At 48.5% G+C, this 11,087-nt stretch overlaps 1 pseudogene; it reads right to left on the reverse strand.

Annotated features, from left to right (window-relative positions):
- Positions 1-442: 442 nt before the first annotated feature.
- Positions 443-6,351, reverse strand: LOC119924285 (annotated as a pseudogene).
- Between the last annotated feature and the right edge of the window lie 4,736 nt (positions 6,352-11,087).

Raw genomic sequence — 11,087 nt, forward strand, 5'->3', positions numbered from 1 at the left:
TAGACTGCAAGCTAGGCAGTGCCTCTCCCCCCAGCTCTCAGCAGGAACTTCCATGTGTTTCTCCACCGTACCCACTGGACCCTGCCCTTCAAGGGGAATTGCCCAATACCCTTGGAGTTCTGTGTCCAGAGCAGCCATTCCCCTGAACTAGGGATCATTCGGGCCCAGCCCGGAGTGGTGTCCCGCACAACCAGCAGGTGACAGAGGCAGTCTCTGTGGGAGTCCCACCTGGAGGTGGGAAGAGTCCAGTAGGCCATGGGACAAACACTTCAGTGATCCATGGGAGCACACAGGCCTGACCTCTGATTCGGATTGGCCAGTGAATCCCTTCTGGATGTCCCTGGCAAGATCTCTCTCCTTCAGCCCAGTCATTGTAGGAAAACTGGGTTTGAGAAAAATGTTAAGCAATAAAAACAACAGCCCTGAACTAATGTCCCAGGGATCATTTCCTCTTCAACCACTCCCGGGCGTTCCTGTCAGGCTGCAGCAGGATGATGTAGCACTTAGGGATGAAGATGCAGACAAGAAGCCCAGCGCCGGAGGACAGGATGGAGAAGATCTCTGTGGCCACTGTGGCCTTCCCCTTGGTGCCCTGGCATGCAGGGAGGAAGGAAGCCCAGACGCTGCAGAACACCAGCATGCCGAACGTGATGAACCTGGCCTCGTTGAAGCTGTCGGGCAGCCTCCTGGCCAGGAAAGCCACAGTGAAGCTCACCAGGGCCAGAACGCCCAGGTAGCCCAGGACACAGTAGAAGGCAATCACGCAGCTCTCGTTACACTCGATGATCATGAGTTCAGGCTCAAAGCTTGTGTTCACCTCCGGGAATGGGGGAGCAGTGCCCAGCCAGATCACACAGATGGTCACCTGGACCAGGGAGCAGGACAGAACTATTGACATGGAGGCTCTGGACGCCCCCCCCCCCACCTTCTGACCCTGCTCCCCACGCTCGTGACCCTGAAGGCCATAACCACAGTGAAGTCTTGGCCAAAATGGAGGAGACGGCCACGGTGAACACGACGCCAAAAGCCGTTTGGCGGAGGAGGCAGGAGGCTGTGGTGGGTTGGACGATGAAGGTCAGGGCACAGAGGAAGCAAAGCTTGAGGGAGATGAGGAGGGTGTAGCTGAGATTGAGGTTATTGGCTCGGACTATGGGGGTGTCTCGGTGCTTAATAAAGACCTCTAAGACCAGGGCTGTGAGGAGAGAGAAGGAGAGAGACATGCAGACCAGGATAAGCCCCAACGGTTCTTTGGGGGACAGGAAAGTCACCACTTTGTGAAGGCATCCATCTCTTGCAAGGTTTGAATACTGATCTTCAGGACACTTCACACACTGTACCGCGTCTGAAAAAGAAAGAATCATTCAATCAATCGATCAGTCAGTCAATCAGCATTTACTATGTGCAGAATGCTGTACAGTGCAACAGCTTGGGTAGACAAGTTCCTTGCCCAGAAGGAGTTCACGGTATAAAAAAGGAGACAGACTTTAATCTAAATAAATTGACAAATGATGGATATGCACATAAGTGCTGTGGGGCTGAGGGTGGGGTGAATATCGAGTGCCTAAAAAGAGGGAGGAAAAGAGAAGGGAACAGAGTCTCACCTCCCCCTAAGGCACACATTTCCCTCCACCTAGGTCAGCGTCACAGCCCAGGCTGGGATATTTGCCTCTACATCAAACCTGACCCATCTGGTCCAACACTCTCTCCCCAGCACCCCTGCCCAATGCCGAGATCGTATTTTCTGTCCCTTGGCCTCACCTTGCAGTCACCCCAATCCATGGGTAAGGGAGCTGCTGAGCAAAAACTCCTGAACATCCATGTCTGCAGTCAGGCGTGTCCATCTCTGGCCTGCCCCTTGGGATTTCCCATTGGTTGCCTCTGTCTCCCATGCCCTTCATCTGTCACCATCTGGGTCGTGCCCACAGACTCTGGGTCATGTGAGGATCCGGATCTCTGCACACATCTACCTTTCTGGTTGGAAATCTCCCCGTCTGGGCACTGGACACAAAAATAGCAGCAGACAGCCATCCCTTGCCGGGAGCGTTTTCTGAATCCTGGTCCACAACTCCTACTGCACTGCGAATGTGGAGCCTGAATTTTCGAGAAACAGGTTAGTGACAGTGAGGGTGGAGCACCAGAGTTCTAAACCTACCTGAGTGATCCTGGAGCCTCCCACCCAGAGGCTTCCCCAACCACCTCCCATAAAGGTCTGAGCCCCACCAAGGGCTGAGCTACAAGTGTCCCCCCCTCCACATCCTCCCTTTTCCTTATCCTTGCTTAGAGTCAGGAGTTTCAAGGAGTCGGGGGACCAGGTTCTACTTCTGATCTGTGATAGGGCTCCACTTGAGCCGATCTCAAGGTCAAGAATGATGTTCAGGCATCCTTTCATTCTCCCACCCTTGCTGACTGCAGGGAGGTGTCTTCAGCTCTGAAACATTAAATTCCTTACTGGACCCAGAAAGATGTGCCTGAGAAACTGTGCCGGGAAAGCGCAAGTTTCTGAATAGATGAATGCTATAGCATTTTCATTTTCCTCTCGCCCATCTTGGGGCTGACATTGACTCCCGGTGTTCTCCCTGGAAAAATAGCTCTCTGTCTCCCACAATGTCCACTCCCCTTCCCACGCTCTGATATCCCCAGTTTGCCAAGCTGTGTTACCATGACCACCAATACCTGATTTCACTGCAACAATGTGGGGATCACATTCCGCAGATGACCTTGTGGACACGGTGACTGATCTGTCACCAGCTCCAGCCCAAGCAGGTGATCAGAGGGGAGCCATGCCCAGTCACGGCTCTCTCTACATGAACCCCACACAGAAAATGAAACAATTCTTACTGAGATAGGCCCAAGAGATGGTCGAGCAGAGCCACTGGTAACTGTCACAGCACCTCTGGGATACCCCAGCCCCAGCTCCCACCATGATCTATCCACAACAGGCTGTAGGGATTTAAACTGCACCCGGGCTCCATTATCATCCCCCTTGCTGGACTATGTCACTGCATCCCCAGGACCCCCTAGCACTGAGGGCAGGGAGCAGTCTGCGGGGAAGGCATTAGGCTGGCATCATATGGCATCATATGACAGTTAGAGGAGGAAGCGACACCACCTTGGCTCGTAATTCAACCCCTTCACCTAGGGATTGGGAGAATTGATAGGACCCCCAGTCACCATGCTGATGGCCTTGATTAAGTGTTTAATTGCCACCAGATGTTCCCCCTACACCTCATAGTCTCATATCATGCCCCCCTTGAGGACCAAAGTTAGTGTCTCATTGCCACCTAAGTGTTTTTTCCCAGCACTAGGTATTCATTCATTCATTCATTCAATCGTATTTATTGAGCACTTACTGTGTGTAGAACTGTAAACTGAGCACTTGTAAGAGTACAATATAACAATGAACAGACCTATTCCCTGACCACAACGAGCTTCCAGTTTACAGTTTAGTTACAGTGCTGTGCACACAGTAAGTGCTCCATCTATACAATCACTACTAGAAGCCTAGGACTACAACTTCAGGACATCCGCGCATTCCCATTGGCTGCTTACCTGAGAGGCTCCCCCAGGCCACACGATCGTTGCATCATTGATGACGACATCTTGGTCTTCGGGTGCCTGGGGGTCAACCTCCCCAACTTTCACGAATTCACCATTTCCATTGGGAAAAATCACAAAGTTCAGAATGTCATATTTTGCAGCAGATCTGCGGTTCTCGTCCAGAACCACCAGTTCCCCAGCAGGGTTGTCAAACCGACCCTTTCTCAGAAACTCATGGAGCTGAAATGGATAAAAGGAAATTCTACAGACTCCTGATCCCATGGGAGGTGAGATCAGCTGCAGTGGGGTTTGTGGGGGTCAATTTGTTTGTTTGAGTCAAAATTAGAACCAATGACCTTCTGACTCCCAGGCCCAGGCTCTATCCACTATGCCGTGCTCCTTCTCCAAGTGGCTTAACTTCCCTGGGCCTCAATTTCCTCATCTGTAAAATGACGATTCAATACCTTCCTTCCTTCCCGTTGAACAGTGGGTCCCATGTAGGACAAGGCCTGTGTCTGACCTGATTGTCCCTTATATACCTCAGTGTTTAAAACAGTACTGGCACCTAGTAAGCACTTAGTAAATACCTTCACCAATATTATTATCATTACCACCATGACTTCCCAGGAAGGCTGCCAAAGGGAGGCAACAGGGGAGACATAGAGTCTGGGAGCAATCATCCAACAGGGAGGGGATTTCTTTTTCCCCACCTTTGGCCCTGGTGACGGCCCTGCTTCTCCAGATCCCCCACCCTCCCCCGACCTCAATCACCCAGCCCAGGAATCGAAGAAGTTTCTCTCTCTTTCTCTCTTTTTCTGTATTTTCTGGCATGAAATGAAGGGCATGGAAGGGAACCCAGGGAAGACAGACCTACTCATGGGAATATTTTCCATCTCATCCTTACTTAGGCAAGGAGGAGGGAAGGGAGGGATATGTCTGCCTAACAGTGGGGGGAAGCCTCGTCCTAGGACCAGCGACACTGTCGACCTCTTTCATTCAGCAGTTAGTTTGTGGAGATCAAGAGTGGGGAGCTGTGAACAGTAGAGATGAGGACAAGTGGCTATGATCGCGATGATGAGGATGATGACCCATGAAGCTGCACTATGTGACCATCTCCCAACTCCACTACCCCCAGTGTGATAACGTTGGTTATTCCAATTAAGTTGTCCATCAAGCTTGAAGAAGGCCGTACAGATGGTCTGATGTGGGGAGCATAGTATCGTCCAAAAATGCTGTCCCTTGTCATGTTGTTAGGTTTAACGTTTGCATTGCCTAGCACTCTGATCTCTATTCCCTGAAATCGATGCACCACATCTTAAATAAGTATTGGGATCAATAATAATTATGAATTACAAATTCTTCATTATGGGCAGCGAACGTGTCTACCAGCTGTGTTCTATGGTACACTCCCAAACACTTATTACAGTGCTTGGCACACAGTAAGTATTCAGTAAGTACCACTGAAGGAATGATTGATTTATATCTTCTTTTTTTTTGCCAGGATGTATGTGGCTGGGGCAGCTGATACACCAATGACTATGATTAAAACATACGCATTTTTTATAGGTCAGATTTTAGTTAGAGTTTAACCAGATGCCCAGGAGGGACCTCGTGCATTAGGGCAGTGTTCCCCCTCTTTCTTAACTGCAATTGTATTTCAGTAAACTGATTTCTAGGACTCGGTCTCTGAACCCAATCTTGTATATACCAGAGGATAACGGATGTGGCTTTTCTGAAGGTGTACGTTTCGATCAGGCCCTCCACTACTGCACTTCAGCAAGGCCTTCCTCTTTTAACCTCTAGACTAAAAGCTCTTTGTGGACAAGAAATCTGTCTACCAACTCCGTTGTTAAGTACTCTCCTGAATGGTTAGGACTATGGTCTGCACACAGTAAGCTCTCGATACATATCACTGATTAACTGACTGATTTTGCTGCCCCCGGTCCAGCGGGGGAACATTACCAGGTGAGGCACCAGACACTCCCTGTTTCCCCGAGATTCCAGGTCTGAGAAGGAAAGGAGTAACTTCTGAAGCCCCTGCGCAACAGCATACATGGCATTGTACACACTGTAACTCAAGGCAGACATCGCCAGGGAAAAATGGTGCAAAGGCAACAACTCCAAGGACACATTTTCTGAGCATTTTCTTCCACCGAGTTCAGGAAATGAAAGGGAACAATCAAAGGCAGACTACCAAAATTCCTTCAAGAAAATGAATTATGGGTATTTTTCTGGTCTAACCGTCCATAAAAAATCTCTGAACCCGGGAACTTCTTCAACAAGATTTGCCATAATGAACGTTCCATGAAAGTTGTAGTTGTTTGTTACTTTCTCAAAGCTCAAAGTAAAGTCCCAGTGAAAGGTGGTGATCAAAACCATCTTGGACAGCTCAAAACTCTCTATCACATATTTCAGAGGGATTAGTGACTATGAATCCCCATAGGCAGCCATCACTGTGGATGATGTAACCGTCACCCTGCAGTAGACTTTCCAGATTGAATAAATGTTCAACATCTCACTGGGGATCTTCTCGGTAAATGCTGCACAGACACCATTCCTGACCATCTCCCCAGTCATGTCTGAGAGGAATCTATCTCCTCTCATATCATCTGACACCACCAGCCCGACCCAGGTCCAGCCAAAATGTACCATTAACCGGACAATCCCCCGGGGCAAAGAGGAGATCCTGGGGGCCACCTGATAGAGAGTTGGAAATTGGACCTTGTCGCTGAAGACTGGATCAAACGGGCCATAGGTGATCTGGATAGAGAACACCAGAGCTCAGTGGGAGGTGTGAGAAGATGGTAAATCCATCAAAAGTGTTGATTTATATTCTGCACTGGGAAGAACACTGTTCTTACCACTTGAGAAGGGATGATTGAGGCAAAAGACACAATACCTATACTCAAAGAGGTTTTAATCAATCAGGCACATTTATTGAGCAATTACTGCATGCGGTGCACTGTACTCAGTTCCTAGGGAAGTACAATATAACCGGGCTGGCAAACATGTTCCCTACCCACAGTGTGCTAACAGACTAGAGGGAGAGATGGGCGTTTAAATATACCATGGGCATGTACATAAGTGTTTGGGGGATGAGGGTAGGGCCAATAAAAGCTGCAGAGCCAACCAGAAAGTCTAGGGAGTAGGGGAAATGAGGGACTGATCAGGGAAGCTTTCTTGGAAGAGTCGTGACTTTAGCGAGGTTACAATGGCGTGGAAAGTGATTATCTATCGAATATGAATGGGGAGAGAGTTATGGGCCAGTGGCAGGATATAGACAAGAGGTCATCAACAAGGGAGATGAGGTCAAGGTATAGCGATTAGGTTGGCATTAGAGGATCGACAGGTATGGGCTGGGTTGTAGTAGGACATCAGCTAGGAGGGATCTGGAGGAGAGGAAGTAGAGGCAGTAGGTGTAGACAATTCACTCATTGAGTTTGGAAAGGAATGTTAGGAGGGAGGTGGAGCTATAACCAGAGGGAGCTGAAGGGTCATGGGAAGGTTATTTTCAGGAGAGGGAATACATAAGCATGTTAGAAAGCAATGGGGAAGAAGCCGTTGGATAGTGAACAGGTGAAGGTGGTGGTCAGCAAGGAAAAAAGAGACGGTCAAGTGTTTCGATAAGGTCCAAAGGAAAAGGGTCAGAGGAACAGGTAGAACGGGTAGATTTTGAGAGGAAATAGGCGATCCCCTCTTGGGACACTACAGGGAAAGATGGGAGATTCAAAAAAGGAGTCGGGGAGAGAGGAACTGGACAGGACCAGGGGAGATTTAAGGGAGATCATGCTTGATGATTTCAATTTTAACCATAAGGTACATAGCCAGGTGAGGGACTAAAGATGGTTTGGATTTGAGGAGGGACTTAAATGTCTGAAACACCTGGAAAGACAATGGGCATGGGAGTCAATGAGCATAGAGCAGTTTTGCTGCCGGGCAAGGGAGAGGGCAAGTTAGAGCATGCAAAGATGCATTTGACATGAACTAAGTCATCCTGATACCTGGATTTCTGCCAGCACTGCTCTACGGCATGTCCACGGGAGCAAAGGAAGAGTTTTCTGGAGGTAACCCAGGGGTTTGGGTTAGTGGTAAGGTAATGGTGAAGGGATAGGGGAGCGAGTGAGTTGACTTCGGTAGAAAGGGGGTAATGAGGGGGTCAATTTGTGCATCAGGGTACGTAGTTTGGGTATGGAGACCAAACAGGACACGATGACGTGAGAAAATTGGTGTGGATAAATAGATTGAACGTCTCTATGGGGGAACAGCCAAGATGACCAAGCTGAGGGGTTGGGAGGATAGAAGTCAGATGAGGGGCTTGCAGTTGAAAACTGTGGTTTAGTGGAAAGAGCACGAGGCTGGGAGACAGAATCCCTAGGTTCTAATGCCAGCCCAAGTCACTTTGGCAAGTTGCTTAACTTCCTTCCTCTCCCCCTCGTCCCCCTCTCCATCCCCCGCATCTTACCTCCTTCCCTTCCCCACAGCACCTGTATATATGTATATATGATTGTACAGATTTATTACTCTATTTATTTATTTATTTTACTTGTACCTATCTATTCTATTTATTTTATTTTGTTAGTATGTTTGGTTTTGTTCTCTGTCTCCCCCTTCTAGACTGTGAGCCCACTGTTCGGTAGGGACTGTCTCTATATCTTGCCAGCTTGTACTTCCCAAGGGCTTAGTACAGTGCTCTGCACACAGTAAGCGCTTAATAAATATGATTGATTGATTGATTGATTGATTGATTAACTTCTCTGGGCCTTGGTAGCCACTGAGGATTGGGGAAACGTGTTCTCCCCACTACTAATACTGTGAGCCCCATGTGGGACCTCATCATCCTGAACAACTGCAGCACTTAGTACTGTTGGCCTATAGTAAGCACCTAAGAAATACAATTAGTATTTTTCATTATAAAGAAATTTCAGAGTTGGTGAGGGTAGAGTTGGTGAGGGTCAATAGAGAGGATGAGATCGAGTGTGTATCCAAGTTGTTGAGTGGGTATGGTGGGGTGGAGCAGGAGGTCAAGGAGAGGAGTGAGAGGAAGCATGCAGCAGAAATGTCATTGGGAACATCCACATGGATATTGAAGTCTCCAAGGAGGAAGGGATGCTTTCTCATTATGGAACAGGGTTTTCATAGACTGCACCTGGCTAGCAGGAGAGATTAAAGCAAAATTATCTGCAGACAAGCAGATCAATGCGGAGGGTGATATTGGAGCCTTCCTAGGAAATGAGAAGCTTCAAGACAAGTCTTCTTTACCATTTGCATGGAACACAAGGCGCAGATCTGGGAAAATGCTGTGGAAGAAAGTCCAGCAACATGTACCAACAGGTGGGATGTGAGAAGTGAAAGAGAACAAAGAAGCAAAGCGCATGCCAGGAATGAGGCTCTCTGCTGACTCCATGCCCTACACATATCTTTCCTTTTTACGTTTCTTCTTACCTCTCTAAAAGGGAAAATTACAGAATGGACAGGAAGTGCACTAGGAACCAGAAAAAAACAACAATGGAAATTATTGTGACAGTAATTCACTTGAACGTTTACATCCTCTCGATAAATGAACCCTCAGGACCTGGCTTGTCTTTGAAGCACACACAGCCCTAGGTTGTGTCTGAATAACTGTTCCTTTCTAGTAACATCCCTTCTCAACAGGCAGTGTGGGATTGAAAGAAGTGAAGGGAAACTCTTTTTCAAAAGACGTGTCTCCAATCTGGTCGCTTCTTATCTACACAGAGATGCCACCAAACGAGTTGAATGCTCTCCTACCTGTGGGAGCTTGTAGAGTCCCAGGATGGTCGCCATGCTGAAGGACAGGGCAGATGTAACTCCTCCGATGACAGCCACGGACTTTTCCCGCCTCCCACAGCTGTAGTTAGGGATGGTCTGTCGTCCTCCCGACAGCCACATCAAAGCACCCTCTATGGCTCTATCAGCATGGTGGTAGTTTTCGTGGACATTGAACCCCAGAGACACGTTGGATAAAAGGCCAGGATCCTTGTTGATCTCCTCCACAGCAAACAGCAGGGCCAGGAAGTGCTGGAAGTCTTTGTAAACCCAACTGAAATGAGGCATAAGTGGTCGCCCCTAGGGTCCACCCTGAACCCCCACCCTGCATTCAAGGGGACATGTACTACCGATTGAACAGATATGGTACAAAGTCCAGTGACAACAAGCATCATCCGGCCCTGGGCCCTGAATCACCTACACCAGCCAAGCTGCAACCCCTCCTGCATTACCTGTCCCAAGTCTTCCTATGTCCTAAGCCGCAGCTCTGATGCATGCCAGGTGACGGAGGGAGTGGAAGGAGTAGAGTGACGTGTTTCTTCTTCAAACCCGTGAGGATGATCTGAGGGACAATAACTAAGGGGAGAGAAGAAAGGACAGAGAGCCCAGTCTGTGTAGTGATGTTGAGGGTTCAGAATGCAGATTTGGATTTGTCTCAGGAGGGAGGCCAGAAACCCAGTGTTGGATGCAGTCACTGCCCAATCATCAGTCGCCATTAAAACGGAGAAAACAAAAGAATCAGTGGGCCCTGAGCTTGGGAATCAGAGGACTTGAGTTCTAATCCCAGGTCTGCCAAATGACTGCTGTGTGATTTTGGACTGATCATTTAACTAATTTGTGCCTCACGTACCTCGTCTGTAAAATGGGGATTAAAACCTCATCCCTCGTACTTAGACTGTGAGCTACATGGGCGATAGGGGCTGTGTCCAACTAGTGTTTAAAACAGTCTTTGGCACATATTAAGTGCTTAGCAGGTACCACAGTTAAATTAAATAAAGTATAACCACTAAGACATAAAACACTTACTGGGAAATATAGTTCTTCCTGTTACTATTGTACATGAATTGGAAATTTTCGGTCTGAAAAACCATCATGGTCTGCAGAAATAACAACCCTGTGATGACCAGGTCCCCATCCCTGTAGTAGGTGGCTGGATACCGTCTGTCCAGGAAGCAGGGAGTCTTCTCTTCCCCCTGGTGGAGTGGGGAAGCTGGAGGAGCAGGAACAGGGTAAGCAGAGAGGGCATCGAGGTACGGTGAGCCTAGGACCAGCTGTGAGGGATAATCAGAGTCAGGAGTCTGACTCTTCTCCTCTACCACAAGGACCTGTACTCCAGTCTCCACTCCCACCACAGGGAAGCTGTCAGCAAGATGTGGAAGAGGCTGCATCCAGGAGAAACCAAGAAAAGGGGAAAGGAGGTGCTTATGAACTTGTTTGAATGACGGCTCCAGTCTATTGCTGTGGTTTGCCTGAAGTTGGGAATGGGAGGAACCTTGGGTCGCTTCTCTTGAGCCCAATCCGGGACAAGAGAAATCAGCCATGCAAGGGCCCTGGGGATTATCCTTGCCCGGAGCTCTGCACCTGCGTCCCTGAAACATTCTCACAAACATCAGAAGAAAAAACAGTTAGGAATTGTTCTCCATCCTGGGTCCCCAGGAAGTTTGAAAAGGCATATAAGGCTGGGGGCTAGGGTATGATTCTGAAACTAGGGGATCCTCCCAGAGCTCTGTTACCCACCCAACACAACAATGGCAGTCCCTGTATTT

This window comes from Tachyglossus aculeatus, unplaced genomic scaffold, assembly GCF_015852505.1.
Source record: "Tachyglossus aculeatus isolate mTacAcu1 unplaced genomic scaffold, mTacAcu1.pri scaffold_92_arrow_ctg1, whole genome shotgun sequence".
NCBI lineage: Eukaryota > Metazoa > Chordata > Mammalia > Monotremata > Tachyglossidae > Tachyglossus > Tachyglossus aculeatus.